Genomic DNA, 19,295 nt, shown 5'->3' on the forward strand with positions numbered 1-19,295 from the left:
ATCTGTAGTTTTTCTGACTGTTGAACCATGCATGCATTTTATTCATGCTTTCAACTGAAACCACTCTTTTTGAAACGTTTCATTCCACTGCAAAAAAAAAGATGTGAATGAGTCCCGCGCGCTCCACGTCAGCCTCCGGCTGCCGTTGCGGCGGCCAGGTATACAGCCGGCGCGAGGAGGTGGCGTGGATGCCCGCACAAGGCTGCACTGCGCCAATGGCAGTCGACCGGGCCACCTCCTGGCGCCGGCTGTATCCCTGGCTCTCGGAGGCTGTCGGCGGCGGCGCCACGTGCCCTGCCCCAAGGGCGTCAACCGCCCCCGGACAGAGAGAGAGAGAGAGAGAGAGAGAGAGAGAGAGAGAGAGAGGTGTACATGTAAGTGAAAGCACTCGAACGTGAAGACTGAGTAACCGTTAAGGCTACGGTTGCAGTGGCACCGGTGGATACAGACGACGATCTATTTGAAGCAGTGCGCCTGCCTCACTGTAGCCGATCTCGTCGCCCGACGACAATCGTTGAAATTCAGATCAATTTGTTTTCTTCGGTCAAATCGACCGACTTCCTCACACACTACGTATATATAGCCTGTGAGAAGCTGGTAACTTGAGCCCAAGAAAGTGTAGGTTTTGTGGCATTCTAAGGATGAAAAATGTCGTACTCGGGATATAGTTCTGAATCAATGGACTAAAAGTGCAGGTTTGTTAGAAACAAGTAATCAAATTCTCTATCGGAAATTTTAGACGAAAATTGTAACCTAATAATAATAATAATAATAATAACAACAATAAAGATGTAGGACAGAGGTGGAATCGTGGTAAGGACTATGGGACCAAACTGCTGAGGTCATCGGTCCCTAGGCTTACTACTTAATCTAACTTAAACTAACTTACGCTAAGGACATGACAAGACGATAGAGGTGGAATGCCCGCAGACTTGGAATATAGTAGTTCCAATTCCAAAGAACAAAGAAAGCATGTGCTGACAGGTGTGAAAATTACCGAAGCTTCAATTTGACACGTTACGTTGCAAAATACTAACACGAATTCTTTACAGACGAATGGAAAGACTGGTAGAAGCTGACCTTGGGGACAATCAGTTTGGATTACGGAGAAACGTAAGAACACTCGAGGTAATACTGACACTATGATTTCTCATAGAAGATAGGTTAAGGAAAGGCAAACCTACGTTTATAGCATTTGTAGACTTAGAGAAAGCTGTTGACAATGTTGACCGGAATGCTCTCTTGCAAATTCTGAAGATGGCAGACGTAAAATACAGGGAGCGAAACGCTATTTATAATTTGTACAGAAACCACATGGCAGTTATAAGAGTTAAGGGACACGAAAGGGAAGCAGTGGCTGAGAAGGGAGTGATACAGGGTTGTAGCCTATCCCCCATGTTATTCAATGTGTATATTGAGTGGGCAGTAAAGGAAACAAAAGAAAAATTTGCGTAGGAATTAAAATCCAGGGAGAAGATATAAAAACTTTGAGGTTTGCTGATGACGTAATTCTGTCAGAGACAGCATAGGACTTTGAAGAGCAACTGAACGGAATGCATAATGTCTTGAAAGCAGGATATAAGATGATCAACAAAAGCAAAAAGAGGATAAAGGAATATAATCGATTTAACTCAGATGATGCTGAGGGAATTAGATTAGAAAATGAGAGACTTACAGTAGTAGATGAGCTATTTGGGTAGCAAAATAACTGATTATGCTCGAATGAGAGAGGATATAAAATGTAAACTGGCGATTGCAAGGAAAGCATTTCTTAAGAAGACAATTTTGTTAACACCGAGTGTAGATTTAAGTCTCAGGAAGACATTTCTGAAAATATTTGCTTGGAGTGTAGCCATGTACGATAAACAGTTTAGACAAGAAGAGAATGGAAGCTTTTGAGATGTGGTGCTATAGAAGAATGCTGAAGATTAGATGGATAGATCACGTAACTAATGAAGAGGTACTGAACAGAATTGGGGAGAAGTGAGATTTGTAGTAAACCTGACTAGAGGACGGGATCGGTTAGGAGGACACATTCTGAGGCATCAAGGGGTCACTACTTTAATACTGGAGGGACGAGTGGGGGATAAAAATCTTAGACGGAGACAAAGAGATGAATACAGTAAGCAGATTCATAAGGATGTAGGTTGCAGTAGTTACTCCGAGATTAAGAGGCTTGCACAGGATAGAGTAGCATGGAGAGCTGCATCAAACCACTCTTGGGAATGAAGACCACAACAAAACCATAAGAATAATAATTTGTTCAAGTGAAATGGGTGGCGTATCTTATGTTTATACTACAGAGGATCTTTTTTGAGCTCTGGTAGGTGGGCATTAGCTGTCTAGCAATTGATACTGCTTACTGGTGTTTTTCTGTCACCTTGGTTGTGATTCTCTTCTATAAAGTGGTTTGCAAATGTATATGTGTTTCTACTTACCAGTGGTTTGTGTGTTCAGAGTATCTTATTCTAGACTTTATGCTTAAATTTTTCACACTTATGCTGAATGACAGCCATTGAAGATTAAGTGACGCATGGTGCACAATTTCAAACAAATATAGCGATTCAGAGTGTTTTTAATCTTGCTATTCAGTGTTACCACGAATCATATCGAGTGCGCAACAGAATGTTTCTCCCTTCATGTTATATATTTGTAAAACTGGTCTGGTTATACTGATAACATTACCGTGTACAGTACTCGTCACGTTCTTTTCGACATAGATCTAGCTCAATCACACGCATTTTGCGTCTTTTTAAAAGAATAAGACGCAATGGAGCACTCACCACCCCCCCTCCCCACCACCACAACTAGTCAAGGTCCTGCAGGCACCAATCACCGGTGGTGACTATGTTTAGAAGTTATATTCAGATACGTAGAAAGGCGCTGATAACCATAAGAGCCTGAAGCACATCGTCATTTGTGAGATCGTAGCATTTATGCATGCTTCTGCCATCTGTTGAATTTATATTGAGTCAGATTTATCTGTGTTGTAGACTGAAACTGTGTACATAGACATTCATGAAAAGCTGCCTCATCGATTTCTCTTATATTCACTTCCATATGGGCAGGATGTCTGTGCATTAGGCGTTTTTGGTTCTCAGCGCCTCATATTACTGGCGATGTGTCAAAGCAAGGTAGTGTGCAGAATGCGTAAGCAATATATAGAATGTCTTGAGATTTTCCGTTTGATACTTTTCCCGGTAAATATATAAAATGCACAGGTATTTCATGAAATGAAGACGTGCGCGGAAAAACGGGCTAATCCTCAAATGTAAAAGCTTACTGGTAAGTGTTGCCATCTCTTACTGGGTACGGACACTATCAAAATTGATATTGGTCTCACCCCTAAGTAATGTTTACTGGTGAGATCAATGTCCATTTTGATAGTTCCCGTACCTAGCAAAAGATGGCAAAACTTTTCTCTAATCTCTTACATTTGAGGATTACTCCATTTTTCCTCGCATGTCTTCAAATGTGAAATGGACATGGGCAAAGAATAACAACAAAATGAAAAAGTGTTGAAGCTCGAAAGTAAAATTGAAACACCAAAATTGTAACACTTGTTTACTTATCCTGCAGACCATGTTTTAACAGTTTAAAGACTATTAACATGTAACAAAGAATGTTTTTAACAACGGCCGGCCAGGTTGGCCGTGCGGTTCTAGGCGCTACAGTCTTGAACCGCGCGATCGCTACGGTCGCAGGTTAGAATCCTGCCTCGGACATGGACGTGTATGATGTCTTTAGATTAGTTAGGTTTAAGTAGTTTTAAGTTCTAGGGGACTGATGACCTCAAAAGTTAAGTCCCATAGTGCTGGGAGCCATTTGAACCACTTTTTAACAGAGATTTATGAAGTGCATGAGCAAAATAAATGCCAAAGCTTCCTGAGGTGTTTGTGAGTAAAAAAAAATTATTTACAATTTAAAATCTCATTTACAAATGAATATTATTTATTGCGGTTGTGACTTCATATTCATTTTTAAGTAACAAATAAACCGCTGTACTCCAGAGAGACATGTCCTCAAAGATTACTAAAATCTCATTTCAGTTTTGCTTGTTTCAACAAAATAGTATAATTTCGAAATATATAAAATCTGAAATTTTAGACACAGTTATTGTTTATAATTACTCTGTTGTAAGTGCTAAAAATTGTTTATTACATTTTAGTGATTTTTAAAAAGCTACGAAGTGCATCTACTTCAGAATAAGGCAATTTTCAGACAATCGCAATATTTTTCGTATTTTAATTTAACTTTCAATAAATATATAAATTTCTAGTTTGAACATCGCTACAACGATGATGCCTGTGGATCTTGTATCTGTCAAAATATTTAAATTATCTCCCCCCCCCAAAAAAAAAGGTTCAAATGGCTCTAAGCACTATGGGACATCTGATGTCATCAGTCCCCTAGACTTAGAACTACTTAAACATAACTCACCTAAGGACAGCAAACACATCCATGCTCGAGGCAGGATTCGAACCTGCGACCGTAGCGGTCACGCGGTTCCAGACTGAAGCGCCTAGAACCGCTCAGCCACAACGGCCGGCTAAACGTAGTCTACACTATTAAAATGCGTAAGTGAAGTATTAAATAAGATGATCTCATACCCCGTCTAATGCTTTTTAGTACTCTATAATGCCTGTTTATTCCATAAAATGGCTGATTTCACAATTTGACGGCAATACGTAAGTTAAAGTAATATGGAGGGGCAATAAGCCAGAAATATATTAATTTGTTTATCCCCAGTATTTCCGCGTACCGTAACTCTCGTAATTAAGAGTAGACAGAGAGAACTTTCAGATTAATCTACTTACTTTCAGTAGCGGAAGCCGAGAAATGCCGAACGGTTTTCTGCGTCTTCACCCCTGATGAACGTCGACGGTCTAGTTCGTTGTTAGCGAAGCCACTGATGGAGTAACAAGAGACAAGAGGAACACTCCAGAAGGCATACCGTTCATCGTCTGCCTCCGTAACAGCGGGTAACAAGAGGTCAGAAGAGCACAGGGTGAGCGCCGTTCGTGCTGGAGCAATTGCTCAGCGTGGCGTGCCAGCCGGGCCGCGACTGAGATGTGTTTGTTGACGGACCGAGCCGAGGTGAGGTCAGGCAGCCGCCCCAACCTGTTTGGCTGCTCGCCACCCGTGGCCACCAGCTACGCCTCTCTCTGTACACGAGAGCTGTGTAGCTGCCGCGTAGACGTCGACGAGGCCGCGGGAAGGCCTCCTTTCACACAGAGTTCTCCAGCCACGGCATTTCGATCACATTGGTATACAGTCACTACAAAGAAAACTTATAAAGAAAGAGAGACTGTTGTGTAATAGTTATAAAGCAAAGCACAAGGCTGTGGACAGAGAGATGCTGACTGAAACGCGGTTGGCAGTCAAGAGAGCAATATGCGTCAAGCCTTCAATGACTACCGCAGCAGAATATTATCAAAAGAACTTTCGAAAAACCCAAAGAAATTCTGGTCGGATGTAATGGTCGTTAGTGGCACCAAAATTTGTGCCCAAACACTCGGGGACAAGACAGGAACTGAAACTGTGGATAGCAAAACGAAAGCAGAAATGCTTAACTCTATTTTAAAACGTTCCTTTACAACGGAAAATCCGGAAGTATTCCCCCAATGTAATCCTCGTACCACTGAGAAGAGGAGTGAAAGAGAGATTGTCAGTGGCGTTGAGCTACAGATGAAATCTTAAAATTGAACGAAGCCCCAGAGCCTGATGGAATCCCTGTCAGATTCTACAAGCATTTTGCGGCTGAGTTAGCGCCTCGTAACTATAATCTATAGTAGATCCCTCGAACAAAAAACCGTGAACAATAGTTGGAAAGAAGAACAGGTCACACCTGTTTAGAAGAAGGGTGGTAGAAGTGAACCATGACACTGCCGTCCAGTATCCTTGGCACCGATCTGTTGTAGAATCTTAGAACATCCTCCGAGCTCAAACATAATTAGCTATCTGGAATAGAACGAGCGCCTCTATGCCAAGGAGAATCGATTCCGAATACATAGATCATGTGAAACCCAACTCGCAACTTTTATGACATCCTGAAAGCCATGAATCAATGCAGCCAGGTAGATGGAGTTTTTCCATTCATGACTCCTTTTAACCGACGAAACAAAAACAAAAAAAGTCAGGGGAGCCAGGTCAGGACTGTAAGGGAGGCTGGGGAACCAATGGGGTCTTGGTCTTGGCCAGCAAGTCGTTGACAATGAAGGCGCTGTGATTTGGCGCGTTGTCGTGGTTAACTTTCCACATGTCCTTGATGTCGCTTCGGCTGCGCGAGGCCCTCTTTTTCAGTTTTTTGAGCGCTTCCAAGTAGAAAGCTGAGTTCACTATAGTCCCGGCTGGTAAGAATTCGTGGTGGATCAATTGAACGTACCTACATAATTATAGCATTCTACAATATATTCTTCAGAAAATAAGAAGTCATACGAGAAAAACTGCCGCATCGTGCATGACGTTTACATTTATTGTTTCGTTGTTACGAACTCCGTTCGCAACATATTTTGCAGGCAGTATCCGCATGTGTCGCTGAATATACCCACAAAATTATATCACTGTGCGACATGTAGTTCAGGAGATATCACGTCATAAACATTAAGCGCAAGGCCAGGCGCTGCGTGTTGCGGGCGTGGTCTTACACCTCTGTAAACGACACCCGAGCAAAGCCGGCTTTCTCTGCTAGTATTAAACGGCGAACACCAGAATGTTTGTCAATCGTCGGCCTTATAGGCGTGACATCGATGTGCTTGTTGCTTGGAGAAAAGTAGCTTTGATTCTCAAGATGAACGATTTAATTGAACAAGTTGTTAATTAGTCACCTAATAAGTTCTTTCTTGGTATCAATCAACTTGTCATCTCGCCAGCAATATGAATTTGTAATCAGATTTTCATAATTAATTTTACGTCCTCATCTCTCTCTCTCTCTCTCTCTCTCTCTCTCTCTCTCTCTCTCCCTCCCTCCTTTGTCTCTAGCTTTGGAAAGAGCAAGTGTTAAGTAGGCTGTTTAGGTTTTTATGTTGGTAACGCCACGTAGCGCTCTGTATGAAAATCACTGACTGTGCTGTGTGCAGTCTGTGGCTGGTTGGACTCATTGTTGGAATATTTGCTTGTGTATTGTTGGGCAGTTGGAGGTGAGCCGCCAGCAGTGGTGGATGTGGAAAGAGATATGCCAGAGTTTTGGGAGGTTGCTATAAGCGGGCTATCTGGACGTGTGTCCACCAGGAAAAGGAAATTTGTGTGACGGATGTCATGAATTGACATATATGATGATTTTTGAACACTATTAAGGTAAATACATTGGTTGTTCTCTATCAAAATCTTTCATTTGCTAACTATGCCTATCAGTAGTTAGTGCCTTTGGCAGTTGGAATCTTTTTTTTTAGCTAGCAGTAGTGGCGGTCGCTGTATTGCAGTAGTTCGAGTAACGAAGGTTTTTGTGAGGTAAGTGATTCATGAGAGGTATAGGTTATTGTTAATCAGGGCCATTCTTTTGTAGCGATTATTGAAAGTCAGATTGCGTTGCGCTAAAAAATATTGTGTCAGTTTAGTGATGATCAGAGTAAGTAAAGAGAGAAATGCCTGAGTACGTTCAGTTCTGCTCAGCTGTTTGTGCTGATAAACCTCTTACATTATTTGGTTTTCAGTCATTCATAATTTTCTGAAGTGGACGTTTCACAAGGTGTACTTTGTTGTCCAGCGGCCATTATATTTCGTCATGACTCGTCTACAGAACGTGACACTCCGTCACAAATTTTAAAATCCGTTAATGTTATTAGTCTCTTGCGGTGGAAGGATTGTTGAACTCCATTAGATTGATTCCCTGTGGTGTAAGGAGAGGGGATCTGCTGTTATCTGTTGCCTCTAAGTACGAGTCATGATTGGCAGTCACCGGCGACTAGGGCGTTCACACGCTGCTCGCGTGTCAAGTTTATTTGTGCGGCCCGACGGGCTCTGATGGCTGGCAGCCAGGTTAGTGGATCCTCTCTATTCAAGTTGTCAGTGGCCACCCTGATTTTGTCCTACCTCGTCCCTGGCTGCTTGCCAAGTGAGCAAGTCTCGTTCAATTTTATTCTCTTGCTGCAGACCACCTCGTGTTCGGCCATCGCAGAATTGTTGTGCTGTCCAAGTCTAATGTAGCGCTCACGCTCCCCAGGTGCGTGTCGCTAATGGCCTGCCGGTTTCGCCGATACGTACTTTTCCACATCCACAGTCTGCCCTGCATACTTCCACATTGTGTGGAGCACAAAGTAAAACTTTGTCCAATGTGACTCAAAGAACAGATGGGAACGAGGAAGACGATGACGGCATCTAAGCCAATGAACCTACGACTCTAGTATCACACACAGACGCCAGAAGTGCCTTTGATATACAAGTAGCTCTTCAGTATATCGAACAATACTCTACGTCCACTCCAATAGACAATTTATGGATTAGGAAATGGCGGAACATCGCGACAAAAATCAGGCTGTCGTCTGCTAAATAAAAGAACATTACAGGATTTTTTCGTCTTATTTAAGAACGGAGTATTTAAGAACGGAGTATTTTTTAGCGTGTCATTTCTCAAGTTTTGAAAAGTTAAATGCAAATCAGTTGTGTTCAGTGCAGCACTGTAATAAGCTATGCACACTTGTTAACCTTTCACTAACAGTAATGTCTTACAGCGCGATACAGACATTTTATAGTACAGGCACTACTGTGCATTACTCTTTGCTGTAAGTTCTATCAGTGTGTTACCGTTTTATCCCAGATCACGTAAGATCTGGGGTTTTATTTTCGTTTTATTGCTGTTTTGATATGGAACTATATTTCAGATTGTATTTCTCGTTCAAAATTAAAGTTGTAATATACTGTGATGTTATGGGCCAATAGCCCGCCTGCTTAGCTGGGTGGTAACGTGCTTGCCTCCCACGCACTGGACCCGGGTCCGATTCCGTTTCTACTCTCGGGACTGGGTGTTGTGTTATCATCATCATTATTTTATCCTCATCATCGGCCACAAGTCGCCCAATATGGCGACCCGACTGGGACATCCCGTCCAACAATGCCATACCACCATTACATTTCATTTTATGGGCCAATGAAAGTGTTCCTCTGAAAATCGACCTTTCTACGTTCCGACCGTGCGTCTTGTCCCGTAGCAGACGGATTAGTAAGGTCCGACTGCATATTTTGTCCTTAGTGGAGGATGACTCGTACTACATCCTATTGTTACTGTACAAGAGCGTGTGGATACCAACCCAACGATGACGTTTACCCATTCCGTCACTGACACGCTACACATAATGTGTACCGCGTGGTCTCGGGCGCCTTGGGACGGTTCGCGCTGTTTCTCCCGTCGAAAGTCCGAGTACTCCCTCGGGCGCGCGCGCGCAAGTTACGTTAAGCTGGATTAAGTAGTGTGTAAGCCTAAGGACCGATGATGGTTCAAATGGCTCTGAGCACTATGGGACTTAACAGCTGAGGTCATCAGTCCCCTAGAACTTAGAACTACTCAAAACTAACTAATCTAAGGACATCACAGACATCCATGTCCGAGGCAGGATTCGAACCTGCGACCGTAGCGGTCGCGCGGTTCCTGATTGTAGCGCCTAGAACCGCTCGGCCACGCTGGCCGGCTAAGGACCGATGACCTCAGCACTTTCGCCCCATAGGAACTTCTCACAAATTTTCACGTAAGGTGAGCATTGTGTTGATTGCAGTTCATTATGTTTGCCTATGTTGCGTTCTTCATTGGCTGCCATGGTTGTGAATAGCAGTCTTGTATTTTAGTCATTAGCCTTTTAAGCTCAAATGACACACCTTCAGCATCACTTACATGCCCTATGCAAGTGGTCAGCGAGCGGAGAACTGTGTTATTCTGCGCTGGGCGGTGATGAGATTCACATGTACCAAGCATGTTCAGAAAGTAAGTGTAGTTGACTGTTTTTCCACGTAGTCACCACCCTGTTAAATGCACGTCGCGAGTCGTGGAAGAAGGTTCTTTATGTCCTCCTCGAAAAACACTCGCCAGCTCCTTCACTCACTCCAGAAGCTCTTTCTGATATGCTCGTCGGCTGAAAATCTGAAAATTTAGTTCTGTTCATGTATGCCTTCAAGGAGGTGAAAATATATCTCGAAAGCGCCAGATCAGAGATCAGAAATATGGGGGAGCGGGTTCAAGACATCCCAACCAAATGAGTCCAAGAGCGGCTTGGTGGCTAGGACTGTGTGAGAACGGGCGTTGTCTTGCTACAGGCACGCACCCCTCTTCAGTAATCCCCCTTTTGTTCTGAATGCTCCTTTTGAGTTTTTTGGGGCCTCACAATATCATTACCTATGGCTGGTCTCCCCTGAGGCAGAAATTCGACCATAATGATGCCGTATCGGTCCCGAACCACTGAGACTGACTTTTTTGCCCGTAATTGCCGTTTTTAATTTTTTTTGGCAGATTGCGAATTGGTATGACGCTACTGTATTTTGCTGTCTCAGGCGTATAATGAGTTACCACGTTTCAAAAAATGGTTCAAATGGCTCTGAGCACTATGGGACTTCACATCTGAGGTCATCAGTCCCCTAGAACTTAGAACTACTTAAACATAACTAACGTAAGGACATCACACACATCAATGCCCGAGGCAGGATTCGAACCTGCGACCGAAGCGGTCGCGCGGTTCCAGACTGAAGCGCCTAGTACCGCTCGGCCACACTGGCCGGCTACCACGTTTCATCTCCAGTCGCAAGAGAGCTCAAAAATTCCTCACCTTCCAATTCAATTCGCTCAAGATACTCGCAGGCGCTAATGGCCCGATTTTTCTCATGCTATTGTGACATAATTCTGAAACAACGACATATTAAACAAGCAACTGACGACCATAGAAGGCAACATCTTATGGAAAACCTCATTGTTTCAGTTTGCAGCAACATAATAGAAGGTATTTCATATTTATTTTCATACCAGCAAAGTCTCTTTTCAAAAGCTGTCGAGGATTATTTAAAAAAATGCAGTACTGGATTAAAAATCATAGCTTCTGCTGTATCAGCATAGATAACGGTATGGCAAAATGTTCTCCCTCTGCGCACTATCACTTACTAAAATCTCATATAGATATCTTGAACTCCTTAATTTACATGAGAAATGTTATAAATATTTCATTCTCGTTCATATGCAGTCGAAAGTGAATGTTCTACATAAACTGCATTCTCTCATGATTGGAGACCGATAGAAGCTCTTTCCCGAGCCTAAAGAAAAATTCAGTATCCCAGCTAAATGTCATTCGCAGCAACGTGTGGAGTATAAGCACGAAACGACGCAAAATCGTAGCGACAACTATTTTCATTGCAAACTTATCAAATTTCACGCAGCCTCATGCTTAAATGCAAATATCACGTTAAGTATGACCATTATCGAAATGTGTGTCACTTCTACATCTACATACATATTCCGCAATCCACCATACGGCTCGTGGCGGAGGGTACCTCGTACCACAACTAGCATCATCTCTCCCTGTTCCAGTCCCAAACAGAATGAGGGATAAATGACTGCCTATATGCCTCTGTACGAGCCCTAATCTCTCTTATCTTTGTGGTCTTTCCGCGAAATATAAGTTGGCGGCAGTAAAACTATACTGCAGTCAGCCTCAAATGCTGGTTCTCTAAATTTCCTCAGTAGCGATTCACGAAAAAACGCCTCCTTTCCTCCAGAGACTTCCATCCGAGTTCCTGAAGCATTTCCGTAACTCTCGCGCGATGATCAAACGTACCAGTAACAAATCTAGCAGCGCGCCTCTGAACTGCTATGTCCTCCCTCAATACGACCTGATAGGAATCCCAAACACTCGAGCAGTACTCAAGAAGAGGTCGCATTAGTGTTTTATAAGCAGTCTCCTTTACAGATGAACCACATCTTCCCAAAATTCTACCAATGAACCGAAGAGAACTATCCGCCTTCCCTACAACTGCCATTACATGCTTGTCCCACTTCATATCGCTCTGCAATGTTACGCCCAAATATTTGATGGACGTGACTGTGTCAAGCGCTACACTACTAATGGAGTATTCAAACATTACGGGATTCTTTTTCCTATTCATCTGCATTAATTTATATTTATCTATATTTAGAGTTAGCTGCCATTCTTTACACCAATCACAAATCCTGTCCAAGTCATCTTGTATCCTACAGTCACTCAACGACGACACCTTCCCGTACACCGCAGCATCATCAGCAAACAGCCGCACATTGCTATCCACCCTATCCAAAAGATCATTTATGTTGATAGAAAACAACAGCGGACCTACAACACTTCCCTGGGACACTCCAGATGATACCCTCACCTCCAATGAACACTCACTATCGAGGATAACGTACTGGGTACTATTACTCAAGAAATCTTCGAGCCACTCACATATTTGGGAACCAATCCCATATGCTCATACCTTAGTTAGGAGTCTGCAGTGGGGCACCGGGTCAAACGCTTTCCGGATGTCAAGGAATATGGCAACCGTCTGATACCCTTCATCAAGACGATATGTGAAAAAAGGGCGAGTTGCGTTTCGTAGGAGTGATGCTCTCTAAAGCCGTGCTGATGCATGGACAGCAACTTCTGTCTCAAGGAAATTCATTACATTCGAACTGAGAATATGTTCGAGAATTCTGCAACAAACGGATGTCAAGGATATTGGTCTGTAATTTTGAGGATCCGTCCTTCTACCCTTCTTATATACAAGCGTCACCTGAGCTTTTTTCCAGTCGCTCTGGACTTTACGTTGAGCAAGAGATTCGCGATAAATGCACTTCACGATGAGGCTGACACATAAAGCTACAAATAATTTGAAAATAAAGATGTTATTTTTTTGTGTATTATTTTCAGCAAAATCGTTTGAGTAACACTGCCGGGCTAACGCCGAAAGTGGGCGAAGAATGTCTCGCTCCTTCCAGCTCGCCGGCTGGCTCGGAGCCACGCCAGTCCGGGCCACCACCCGGGAGCCGCAGATAACAAGGTGATATTTTACGCCCAGGGTCAAGCCGACTGCGACTGGCCCCTCCTGCGTAGGTAACCCGCTTTTTTTCTGTATGCACCCGTTTACCCTGCATCGAAACTGAAGTTATAAAAAAGCATTTCATCACGTTAACACTTTTCACATTTACAGTGATTTTTATTTTATTATTTCACAGGTTTGTTTGATCGCGAGCTGTCCAAAACAAAAGCAGACATCTGGTTAAGCTAAGGCACCCACCAGCAGCAATGAAAATGCAGGACGAGACACACAGCGGGGAACTCAAAAATCGGAGAACAACCTAAATGTCACTGAAAAATAATTATTACTCGTCGTTAAATTTTGTCACGCAAAAATACTGGTGATTATTACTGGAAAGAGGGACAAGCGACAAGCACTGTTCTTTTTCCAAACTAAATGAGCTGGTAGAAGCTGACCGTGTACGATCCTGAACGGACGTCTTTGTTGGTAAGTGGACCCTAATGCTATATTGCAGTGAAGTACAGGCGACCAACAGCGCTTTTTCTGTTCTGTGTTTTATGTGGGTAACTACTGAGCATCTGCATTTGTAATTTTAATTTGTATGACTAGAAATAATGGGAAGAGTTAGCGCAAACATATCGCACCTGGACTGACTGAGAAGTGTTCGTTTTGTTTGGTAGCCAAAAAGGGCGCCTTCGACTAAAGAGTACTTTTTTATTATTCATTTCTTGGGAAAAGGCAATAGGAACTGTGGGGAAGTAGATTTCATAAGCTGAATACGTTCCGCCACGAGTGTAGTGAATACATTTTTTTGTGTGTTTTAAATGAACGTGGAGAGCTACATAGTACTGGAGTAGTAGCTAAAGGTCATTTTAATTAGAATCTGTGGGCGGTAAAAAGCATTCAACGCTGGCGTGGTCGATAAAATTGAGATTTAAAAGACAAATTAGTTAATTACAGTGCGCACATTAATCTTACTTGTATGAAATACAAGTGACAAAAATGTTTTCAAGCAAAAGGCAAGTATTAAGTTTGAATATTCTTTAAATAAAAAACCCAGATTTAGGTTATTCCAGTTTGACTTCCATAGCTACTGTGGTACCATAAGCAGAGTAAAAACTATCACCACTATGGTAAGATTTCTACCAGCACAAACTAATCTCTTACTTAACATTTTTCAGTACTTATACACTACTGGCCATTAAAATTGCTACACCATGAAGATAATGTGCTACAGACAGGAAATTTAACCGACAGGAAGAAGATGCTGTGATGTGCAAATGATCAGTTTTTCAGAGCAGTCACACAAGGTTGCAGCCGGTGGCGACACCTAAAACGTGCTGACTTGAGGAAAGTTTCCAACCGATTTCTCACACACAACAGCAGTTGACCGGCGTTGCCTGGTGAAACGTTGTTGTGATGCCTCGTGTGAAGAGGAGAAATGCGTACCATCACGTTCCCGATTTTGATAAAGGTAGAATTGTAGCCTACTCCGATTGCGGTCTATCGTATCGCGACTTTGCTGCTCGCGTTGGTCGAGATCCAATGACTGTTAGCAGAATATGGAATCGGTGGGTTCACGGGGGTAATACGGAACGCCGTGCTGGATGCCAACGGCCTCGTATCACTAGCAGTCGAGATGACAGGCATCTTATCCGCATGACTGTAACGGATCGTGCAGCCACGTCTCGATCCCTGAGTCAACAGATGTGGACGTTTGCAAGATAACAACCATCTGCGCGAACAGTTCGACGACGTTTGCAGCAGCATGGACAATCAGCCCGGAGACCATGGCTACGGTTACCCTTGATTCTGCATCACAGACAGGAGCTCCTGCGATGGTGTACTCAACGACGAACCTGGGCGCACGAATCGCAAAACGTCATTTTTCGGATGAATCCAGGTTCTGTTTACTGCATCATAATGGTCGCATCCGTGCTTGGCGCCATAACGGTGAACGCACATTGGCAGCCTGTATTCGTCTTCGCCATACTGGCGTATCAACCGGCGTGATGGTATGGGGTGCCATTGGTTACACGTCTCGGTCACCTCTTGTTCGCATTGACGACACTTTGAACAGTGGACGTTACGTTTCAGATGTGTTACGACCCGTGGCTCTAACCTTCATTCGATCCCTGCGAAACTATACATTTCAGCAGGATTATGCACGACCGCATGTTGCAGGTCCTGTACGGGCCTTTCTGGATACAGAAAAGGTTCGACTGCTGTCCTGGCCAGCACGTTCTCCAGGTCTCTCACCAACTGAAAACTTCTGGTCAATGGTGGCCTAGCAATTGGCTCGTCACAGTACGCCAGTCACTACTCTTGATGAACTGTGGTATCGTGTTGAAGCTGCATGGGCAGCTGTACTTGTACACGGCATCCAAGCTCTGTTTGACTCAATGCCCAAGCGTATCTAGGCCGTTATTACGGCCAGAGGCGGTTGTTCTGGGTACTGATTTCTCAGGATCTATGCACCCAAACTGCGTGAATATGTAATCAAATGTCCCGTGAGGTTCTAGGCGCTACAGTCTGGAACCACGCGACCGCTACGGTCGCAGGTTCGAATCCTGTCTCGGGCATGGATGTGTGTGATGTGCTTAGGTCAGTTAGGTTTAAGTAGTTCTAAGTTCTAGGGGACTGATGACGTCAGCAGTTGAGACCCATAGTGCTCAGAGCCATTTGATTAGTTTTTTTTTGTACTCACATGTCAGTTCTAGTATAATATATTTGTCCAATGAATATCCGCTTATCATCTGCATTCCTTCTTGGTGTAGCAATTTTAATGGCCAGTAGTGTAGTTTTAACAGTCATACACGTTCAATTTGGGTTCACTGGGTTTAAATTCACTAATTGCTCGCAATAGCATTCCTCTTCAGCAGAAACTGATCTAGGAGGCGCGGGGGGGGGGGGGGCGAAATGGGAGGGGCGGGGGGAGCGACGTGCAAGACAAGCTGCCATGGAATGAAAAGTTCTCCAACAATTGCTAAAGCTATAACATTGCCTTTCTGAGATCAGCTACGTAATGCTTAATAGATTCGTGGGGGAATGACTTCTAGGAATGTATGAGAATTCTCTAATGAATAAAAACTCTTTACTCCAGATTAAAGGCGGAGGGGAAAACGTCCCCTCTTGCCCCATATCCCAACATACTGCTTGCAGACATACACTGAACAGCCAAAACATTATGACCACTGTTCACCGCGACGTTGGATGCCACCTGGTGGAGTTGAGGGCATGTGATACAGCAGGGAAAATATATAAGCGGAGCCGAGACGGATGTGGCGTCACCTTGGTGTAGATGTGGGCGGAAAATGGAAAAAATCCATTGAGGATAAGCGACTTCGATAAGTGCAGATTACTATTACGCAGTCTGCGAACGAGTATCTCGAAAACGGTGAAGTTGGTCGAATGTCCACTTGCTTGAGCATCTACGGAAAGATATAGGAGGACAGTGAAACTATCGTGGTGTCTCTGCCGAAAGGGTGAAGTGTTGTTGCACCCGCAAGTGATCCGGAGCACACCGTTCATCTTACATTGTCGAACATGGAACTTTACAGCAGACCATCCCCACGCGTTCACATATTGACCCAATGACATCGACAATTACGGTTGCAGTGGGCACGCCATCATCGGGATTCAACCGTGGATCTTTGGAAACGTGTCGGCTCTTGGGAAGAATCATGTTTCTTGCTGTATCAGGTCGATGGTCGTCTCCACAAACGATATCATGAAGGCGAACGGTGGCTCCAAACATGCATCACGCCATAGAGGCAGGCTGGCGGGAGCAGTATTATGCAATGGGAGAAATTCTACTGCAATTATAAGGGAGCTGTGGTAGTAATCTAAGACATAATTTCAGCTGCGGACCAACTGCGTCCCTTCATGCTTGATGTCTTCCCTGACGGCACATAATTTTCCGTGTCTCGAAGCCAGAATCGTGCTACAGTGGTTGGAAGAGCATGATAGTGAAATCACTTTGATATCTTGGCCACCAGATTCGCCTGATATGAAGCCGGTGGAACTCTTCTGGGTCGCTATAGGGCGCCATCACCAAGTACCCAAATCAATGGTCCGTTATTTACGGGAATTCCGTGACTTGTGTGTAGACATCTGTTGCCAGACACGTCCACAAAGCAACCAACAAATTGTAGAATCGATGATACGCAGAATCGGTGCTGTATTACGTCCCAGAGATGGACCAACAAGTTATTTAAACAGTTGGTAACAATGTTTTGGCTCGTCAGTGTACACGCACAACAGGTGCAGCTCGCCAGCAGCCTCGCTGCATTGTTAAAACTGCAAAAGAAAATAGAAACGAGTAGCGACATTGGTGCAGGCAAGATAACATCTTTCGATTTTCTTAATATCAAAAAAGATCGAAGTATTAATAAGGAAATATTATTAAATGGATTTCGACAAGAAATGTTATCAGTAGATATCCGCTCCTATATCAGTCACTAGCCTTTCCGCGTAGAGGACGATTGCTTTACCGATAACTGAGTTGCCACTCAAAGCTGCATTCGTTATCGACTTAAACCGAATGATGTGCTGCGCGAATGTGGACAGTTAGGACCCAGCAAGTATAAAGGGGCAGTCAAACGAAAACGAGACAGATGGAAAATCAAAAGCAATCGCCACAACTGTTAATACATTTATCCCACTGTGAGACAAGACGGTCAGTGCCTTCAGGGAAAAATGTTTACAGATGCATACGGGAACATGATTGTACCCAGGCGTGCACTTGTTCATTCGAAGCAAACCGACGGCACGAATATCTTTCTTCAACTCTCCAAAATATGGAATCACATAGGGAGAGATCGGGACTGTATGAGAATGTGTATAGGTTTCCCAGCGAAACTTTTGTAGCTTAGTCAAAACAAATGTGGCAACATGTGGGCGTAACGGGAAGCCGTTACAAATTCTCCTCCACGCGTTTTATCTCTCCCTATGCGATTTCCATATTTTTGCAGCCATGAAGAAAGACATTCGTGATTGTCGATCTGCTTCGAACGAAGACGTCCACACTTGGGTGCAATCCGTCTTTTGTCACAGTGGGATAAATATTTTAATAGTTACGGCGATTATTTTTGAAGTAATGAAAAGTTTACTTTTTTCCCCATCTGTCTCATTCTGCCGGCCGCTGTGACCGAGCGGTTCTAGGCGCTTCAGTCCGGGACCGCGCTGCTGCTACGGTCGCAAGTTCGAATCCTGCCTTGTGCATGGATGTGTGTGATGTGCTTAGGTTAGTTAGGTTTAAGTAGTTCTAAGTCTAGGGGACTGGTGACCTCTGATGTTAAGTCCCATAGTGCCAGTTGAACCATTTTTGTCTCATTCTCATTTGACTGCCCATTATACAAGCCCCTGCTGGGGGGATATGGGGAAGAACATCTGTGAATATCTGCTCCTCAGGGATCTGAAATCAGACGGGAATTTGTTTAATACCAAGACGCACACATTTAATCTGTCAGCAAACCGACCCACACAGATCTGTATCTCAACTGGTGGAGCTTTCACCGTCCAGTTCAGCGGAGAGCTATGCTGAACGCCCCAATCCATAGAGCCAGGACTATTTCGGACAAGGAGCATCTCAGCTCCGAGATGAATAATGTGATGACGGTGCCCAGAAGGAACGGATATTCTGTCCATGTTATTAGACCAACGATGTCGAGAAAACCTAGGTGCGATGCCTTTCAACAAAGCCACAAGCCTTAACACACAGCGCAGCTTCCATTCTGAGGTGCGTGCAACAGATAATAAAATAGGTAGGATCCCAACAGACAAGGAATCAGACTGATGTTGCACCCCAGGAACATTAAGGAAATGTTGCGACTTATTAATCTTGGCCTGAGAGTGCCATGGATTTGTAAGGTCAGTCTATAGAACTGTTGCCGACTGCTGTGTGGAGCCTCAATCAAGTGAAGTAGAGGAATTTTGAAAAATTAGCGGTGACTGAGGACAGTCAGTTAAAAAAGCATAAGATTATTTTTGGACATACGATAATTCCAGTTCATGCTTCCAAGTGTTGGGATGCGGTGATTAGAGAAACAGTAGAAAATATGCTGTGCGATAAAACCTCGGTAGAGACACCGTCTATGCACTTAGCAAAGCTTGGAAAAGTGCACTTGATAAAGAAAGCGGAAAAAGGAAAGTTTCCCATAGTTTACTACTTGACACGAGTGACGGTGCTGCAAGCTCAGACATAATCTATGGACGCAGAACGCGGCCATCTCTGTGACGTCATCATGACATAATCCAGCCAATCATATGATGTCCTCGGGGCATAAAACTGGGAGCTTCTCCAGTTTAGGAGCTGCAAAAGATCAAAGAAG

The 19,295-nt window shown here is 43.8% G+C and overlaps 1 protein-coding gene across 4 annotated transcripts in view; it reads right to left on the reverse strand.

Moving 5' to 3' along the window:
- LOC126277228 (major facilitator superfamily domain-containing protein 6) overlaps positions 1 to 19,295 on the reverse strand; it is a 217,166-nt gene that overhangs the window by 101,870 nt on the left and 96,001 nt on the right. Inside the window, exon 1 of one of the 4 annotated variants that reach the window (XM_049977342.1) lies at positions 4,818 to 5,233. The exons of the other annotated variants lie outside the window; for them this stretch is intronic. The gene's annotated coding sequence lies outside the window, so the exon portion shown is untranslated. Of the gene's footprint in view, positions 1 to 4,817; positions 5,234 to 19,295 lie in introns of those variants that run through there. 4 annotated transcript variants of the gene reach the window in all.

This window comes from Schistocerca gregaria, chromosome 1 (assembly GCF_023897955.1).
Source record: "Schistocerca gregaria isolate iqSchGreg1 chromosome 1, iqSchGreg1.2, whole genome shotgun sequence".
NCBI lineage: Eukaryota > Metazoa > Arthropoda > Insecta > Orthoptera > Acrididae > Schistocerca > Schistocerca gregaria.